Source organism: Mastomys coucha, unplaced genomic scaffold, assembly GCF_008632895.1.
Source record: "Mastomys coucha isolate ucsf_1 unplaced genomic scaffold, UCSF_Mcou_1 pScaffold6, whole genome shotgun sequence".
Lineage (NCBI taxonomy): Eukaryota > Metazoa > Chordata > Mammalia > Rodentia > Muridae > Mastomys > Mastomys coucha.
The window spans coordinates 60,794,765-60,800,754 of NW_022196912.1; the positions used below are offsets into that span (position 1 = coordinate 60,794,765).

At 36.4% G+C, this 5,990-nt stretch overlaps 1 long non-coding RNA gene across 1 annotated transcript in view; it reads right to left on the bottom strand.

Annotated features, from left to right (window-relative positions):
* Window positions 1-3,587: 3,587 nt before the first annotated feature.
* LOC116079563 overlaps window positions 3,588-5,990 on the bottom strand; it is a 7,958-nt gene continuing 5,555 nt past the window's right edge. The window contains exon 2 of the long non-coding RNA XR_004114041.1: window positions 3,588-3,793. This is a non-coding gene — a long non-coding RNA (uncharacterized LOC116079563). The remainder of the gene's footprint in view (window positions 3,794-5,990) is intronic.

The window sequence follows — 5,990 nt, forward strand, 5'->3', positions numbered from 1 at the left end:
GAATGGGAGTTGGATTATTTTCTTGGGTAACATGAATATGGCATTCAGTGAATGTTGTAAAGAACCCATAAGGAATAGGAAAGTGCATGAAAGATGAACTTTTCAGGATCTTAAACTATTTTGCATATGGGTTAATTGCATAGAAAATATGTAAATAATATTCAGGAAAATTTTAAATAGGGTACATTATGTAAAACTGTTCTTAATAAGCATTAAAATAAAATAATACAAAAGTTGAATGTACAGTCACATTTTACACACAAACATACAGAGAGAGGAGAGAGAGAGAGAGAGAGAGGAGAGAGGAATAATTACAGAAAGACAGTCAATTACAGAAAAACAGAGAGTCAGTGAATGAACAGAGTGAACAGAGAATCAGAGAGAGACAATGACAGAAAGATAGAGACACAGAGACAGAGACAGAGACAGAGGTCATGTATCAGCAGTAACTCTAAGAATCAAAGGATACAGTTTTGTTTTTCTTTGACAGTTCTTCTCAAATATTTTACCAGGAGCTCCAAAAACCTTTGAAATCATTAAAAATACAATCATGAAAACAGAACTACTGAGCATTTAATGGTATAAGTTTTTGTGAATTTCCAAAGATGATCCAGTCGAATATTGGTTCTTAATGTTGATGCTAATATAAAATATGATCCTAGACTTTTGTCTAAATGAGTTATATCTTATTTCATATCCTGAAAATAGAAAACTCATTTGTAAAAATTATAGGAAACCAATTTTGAAGTAATTTAAATTTAAATATGAAAGACAATGACAAAAAGCTAGTAAATGGAGAAAAGATTGTTCTAATTTTAATAAGAGGAAACGTTTTTCTATTCTCTTAGGAAACTCCTTCAAAAATAGTTATATAACCAAGTTTTTGTTCTAGACATCTTCTATAATCCCTTCGGTAACTGATCTTTTTTTCTTTTCTTTTTTGCACATGAATGGTTTCACTTTTCTTTTTCAAGTTGCTCTGGAGAAGGACAATGTCTAATGAATTCATTCAATGCTGTAGATACTTACAGTAGCCTTGCTCTTTAATCCTCTGGACTGGTGAGCCAATGAAATAAAGGGACTCTTGACTTTTGCTTATAGTGTCACACAGTATGAGTTCCAAATGTGCCCCAGTAACAAGTCTTCTCCAAATCTCAGTAAATTCAGAATCTCAGTTCTTGCACAGTTATGGACTGAGGAAATTACTTACAAATTATTTCTAGTGGATGTTGTTCAAAATATTAGCATAATGTAGGACTGTTCAACATTCCTTGTGGTAAGACTATCCAATGGTGCCTTTTAATTGGAAAAATATTCTAAGTAAGTATTGAGAAGGCAAACCTTTATCTTGTTCTTGTAGAGGAATGGTGAAAAAAATCAATATTTTAAATCAATCACTGTAATCAGCCATAACTGAGCCAACAATGAAGGGAAGGCTATAAAGAACCCATTGACTGATAGATTGTATTATTTGCTCTTAGATCTATCAATGTCCTCCATTTGCCAGATTTCTTTTTATTGACAAATATAGGACAATTCCAACATCTGGTATATATACTCTTCTATATGTTGAACCTTCAGCTGCTCTTGATCTAGGTGTTCTAGTGCTTGCACTTTTGTCATAGTCCATTGCTTATCCAAATAGGCTGGTCAGTCAACCACATTAGTGGTAAGGCTGTTAAAGTTCTCTTAGCAGTGTCTCCTCTATGTAAAATTCAAGAATGAGCCTTTGTTGTATTCTGCTTATGGACAATGTGGACAATTTGTGAATGTTCTTGATAAGATTTTTAATACCATCATTGGGAACATCTTTTATTTTATGGCTTATCCCAGAAGTTGGAGGAATGGTAATCCATCCATCCTGTTATTACAACAGATCTCTTGCCCACCAATTTATGGCTACATCAGCTACATATGGCTTTATTTTTTCTGTTTGGCTTTCTGGTCCTATAAATTGAAGCCACTTTACATTTTGTTTTATCTGGGATAGCTCCTAGAAATTGTTTAACTGCACTACCTTCTGAAGAAGCCAATTACAAGGCCAAATTTTAATGAGATTATTTTTACATCTGCTCCAGTGATTACCATTCATTCAAATTCAATATTATTTATAAATAACTTTAGTTTCAACCTCTGATCATCTGTAGAAGTTTGCTAAAATATTTTTTGTGGCTCCTTCTGGGTTTTTTTTGTTTTATCTATAGAAGTTACTTCAACTTCCATAACTGGATTTTTTATGCTTATCTTCAGAACAGTGTTGTTTAATTGTTATGTGGATGAATAACTCTGCTATTGCCCTGAAATGGCTGATGTGAACTTGGTACTGAGACCTTCAAGATGGCCTTGTGTTCTTTATGACAAGAGGTTGTCCCATTTGTCTTTTATTGGTCTACATTCATTAATCCAGTGTTGGCCCTTGCATACTCCATAGGTCCTGTTTTGGAATTAGTTTGGTCCTATTACAAGTCCTTCTGAAACATTTAGAGATCACTTCTCTTATCAGATTGATATTATGTGAATGAGATCCAGTGTATTTCTAACCCATTCATCTATTGGTGCTGATCTTAACTTTAAGGGCCTGATCACCACTTTGCATTCAGCATTAGAATTTTTAAGTTAGTAAATCTGATACACTTCTATCTCCAACTAAATTTAGTGTCTGTAAAAAGTCAGTCAATGTTTCTTTAGAATCTTGCATAATTTGAGTAATGGTTCAAGTATTTTCCCTGTATGTTCAACCCTGCCCAAAGCATTTAAGGCTGCCAGATGACACAAAGCCAAGGTTGCCTTGTAATATATGGCTTGCATCTGTATGTTAGCATATGGACCTTCACCTAGGATCTGATCATGAAAAATATTGATGTATTTGGTCCTATTTTTTTGTTCTATCTCTCTAGCCTCTTGTCTCCATCATGAACACAATTGTAACCAGGAATCAGATTCAAATATAGCTTTTATCATATCTTTTCTGTCTTGGGGTGTTATCTTATTTTGAATCTCCCAAGAATTTAGTATTTGTTTCCTGGATAGTGAATGCATACAATATGTGCTGACACTTTCCTTAAACTTTCTCAAATCCAGCACATCTATGGTTTGCCAACCATGTTGTTCATAATTTTGTTCATTTTTGGCATCTGATAGTATTTGCTGCATATTGACTGGATAAGCTAAGGTTTGTTTTCTAACAAAGATGTGTTGGGCTCTGGCTTTATTTCTACTGTCTTTATCTTAGTATCTTTAACTTTTTTTCTTCCGTGGCTTATGTCCATTTTTCATACCTCTCTTTTTCTTGTTTCTCTGCTTGTAGTTTATATCTCTTCATTCTGATTTATACATTTTTGTAGTTTTTCCTTTAAGAATTGCTTACACATCTCATTTCTTTCCCTTTCTTCTATCTCTGATATCTTAGCATTTTTCTCTGATGAATAAATTTTTGTATTTTTCTATAATGCTTGTCCCTATTTTCATCTTTCTCCCTTGTTCCTCTATAGTGCTCTTCTTTGAGAAGGCATAGAAAGCCAATATGATTATTAAGGTAACAATGAGCATTATCAATGTGATAATAATCATAATTCATAATGCGTCAGTTTCAGTTAGGTCATTTCTTTATTTCTCTCTTTTGTTCCCACCTTTTAGGATTCCCCAGCAAGAAGTGCAGGAGAGAAGATGGAAGTCCAATATGAGAAGGGCATAGGATGGACCACTTCAGGAAGGTGGAATAGGGAGAGACAGCTGAAGTTAAATGTAGGTGCCAAGAAGAAAGCAGCCTCCAAAGGGCTGCCCAGAAGGGTCCCTGGGAAGCAAAGATAAAATATAGATTTGCTAAGTAATAATTTAAAGATATCGGGGGGGGGAGTGTGTTAGCAGCAGGAAGGTTTGGAAGTGCCCAGCCATTACATGATTAGGATATATGAAAAATACACCAGCATGTCTGTGCCTTTCACTCATGAATCCGAAGTATTTGAGTGGGTGGAGAGGGACAAAGCACCTGCCAGGAGCTTAGAGTAGACTATCACATTTTACCAAGTACAAGTGCCTCTCATCCTTATATACTTTATTTCTTTAAATTTATCCATTTTACATTATTTATATTTATGTATGAAATTGTATATCCAGATCATTTTCTCTCAACCTTAAGACATGATTTCAAATCTTTTTCTTTTTTAAAAGAATAATTTATTTTATGTATATGAGTATACTATAGCTATCTTCAGACACACCAGAGGAGGGCATCTGTTCCCATTACAGATGGTTGTGAGCCATGATGTGGTGGGTCACAATTGAACACAATTGACCTCTGGAAGAGTGGTCAGTGCTCTTAACCACCGAGCTTTCAAACTCTTCTTCCATGGTCAAAAGTTTTGTTGTGCTCTTTGTGTTCTCTGTCTCCCTCTGCTGTTCTGCTCAGGACACTACAGTGGTTAGTGTAGTCCTGGTTCTTTCACTCACAAGGAGTAGAAAGGACATTTGGGTGGAAAAACCACTTTGGGCTGCAGATGTCCTGGCACCTTGCAACACCCAGAGGTGTTGTGCTAATTCAGTGCCTGTGACTTCCGCCCAGTCTGAGAAGGTTATGCTAGGTTTCAAATGGGCTGTGGATAAGTATGTAGTATGTCTGTCATGCCCTTAAGCTTCAGCGTAGGTGCCCACGAAGGCTCGAGAGAGAAGCTGCCATGCAGCTTTTGAACGATCCAGTTGAGACAGCCCATGCGTAATTTAGAGCTGCATGCTGATCTGGGCTCTGTGACTGGTATGCAACGGTAGGTGTAGTTCTTGTGGGACTAGCTCTGCTGAAGAGCTCTGGTTACGCGGCCACCAATTAGAGTTGAGCCTTATCAACTGGGGAGCTGTGTTTCACCCGTGTTTAACCGGAAGAAGCCTCACAAGATGTTTGGAGCATCACAAGATGCATGGTGGACCTGCAATGAGGCATGATGCCTCATTCAAGTGCTCAGGAGAGTCTTAGAAGTCATGCCTGACTATAGGAAGTATTTCCCATCTTCTTAGGCTGCAGGCTGGTTGCTAGGTTACAGCCACCGTGTTTTTTTAGCCTCTTAATATCAAAAGGACCGAGCTAGACGCAAGTATTTTGGGGAGGGGGGAAGGGAAGGTTAGTACCTCTTCCGGGGACTTTTCTCAGGTTATTTTGAATTCTATTCCCCATGTTGGGTGCCGTTATAATAAACCTTTTTCTTGTGGGGCTTGCTAGGCAACCTTTAGTTCCTTAATTCCTCTTGGGAATTTCTACCCCAAATTTCCCATTTTGCTCCCAAGAAAATAACTCAGAGACACTATGATTTATTAATAAGCTATACTGGGAAAATTCTGAAATGTACTAATCCTTCCATGAGGTTAAAGCCCTCATAAAAGCCATTATTTGTTAATTTAATGTCTCCTGAGAAGCTTCTGGTATATTTGTCTGTCCTCAGGGTAAACTTTTCTTGGCCATGCGCTCCTGGACCATCACACCTAATAGTGACCTCCTTTCTCTCCATTTCTCTCTTGTTCTCTCCTGAGACCCCCTCACTTGATCCTAAGTCCTTTCTTTCTATCTTTCCTTCCCAGTCATAAACTCTAGCCTTTTGCTAATCAATCAGGGATTATTGGAGAGCATTCTGCACGACATTTTGCTTAATATAGTGCCCTATTATCAGGTTACAGTCTAGACAGATGCTCAGTACTCAGTATATAGACAACTGTAACAGCTTACATTTGCTGTTCTTCAGATTGAATAATTTCAATTGACCACAAGTTCATAAATCACTTTTTATGCCTGTTAATGACTGTTGTTAGAATTCTTTCATGGGTTTTTTCACTTCAGTTCTTATAATTTTCATCCTCAAGATTTATATATGAACCTTTCTGAACTCTGTTAATATTATCTTCATTTTGCCTTCATTTATTTCAGTTCTGTGTCTACTGATGCTTTTAGCTTTTTAAATGTGTTTTTGTAAAGGTTTATTTCATATATATATATATATATATATATA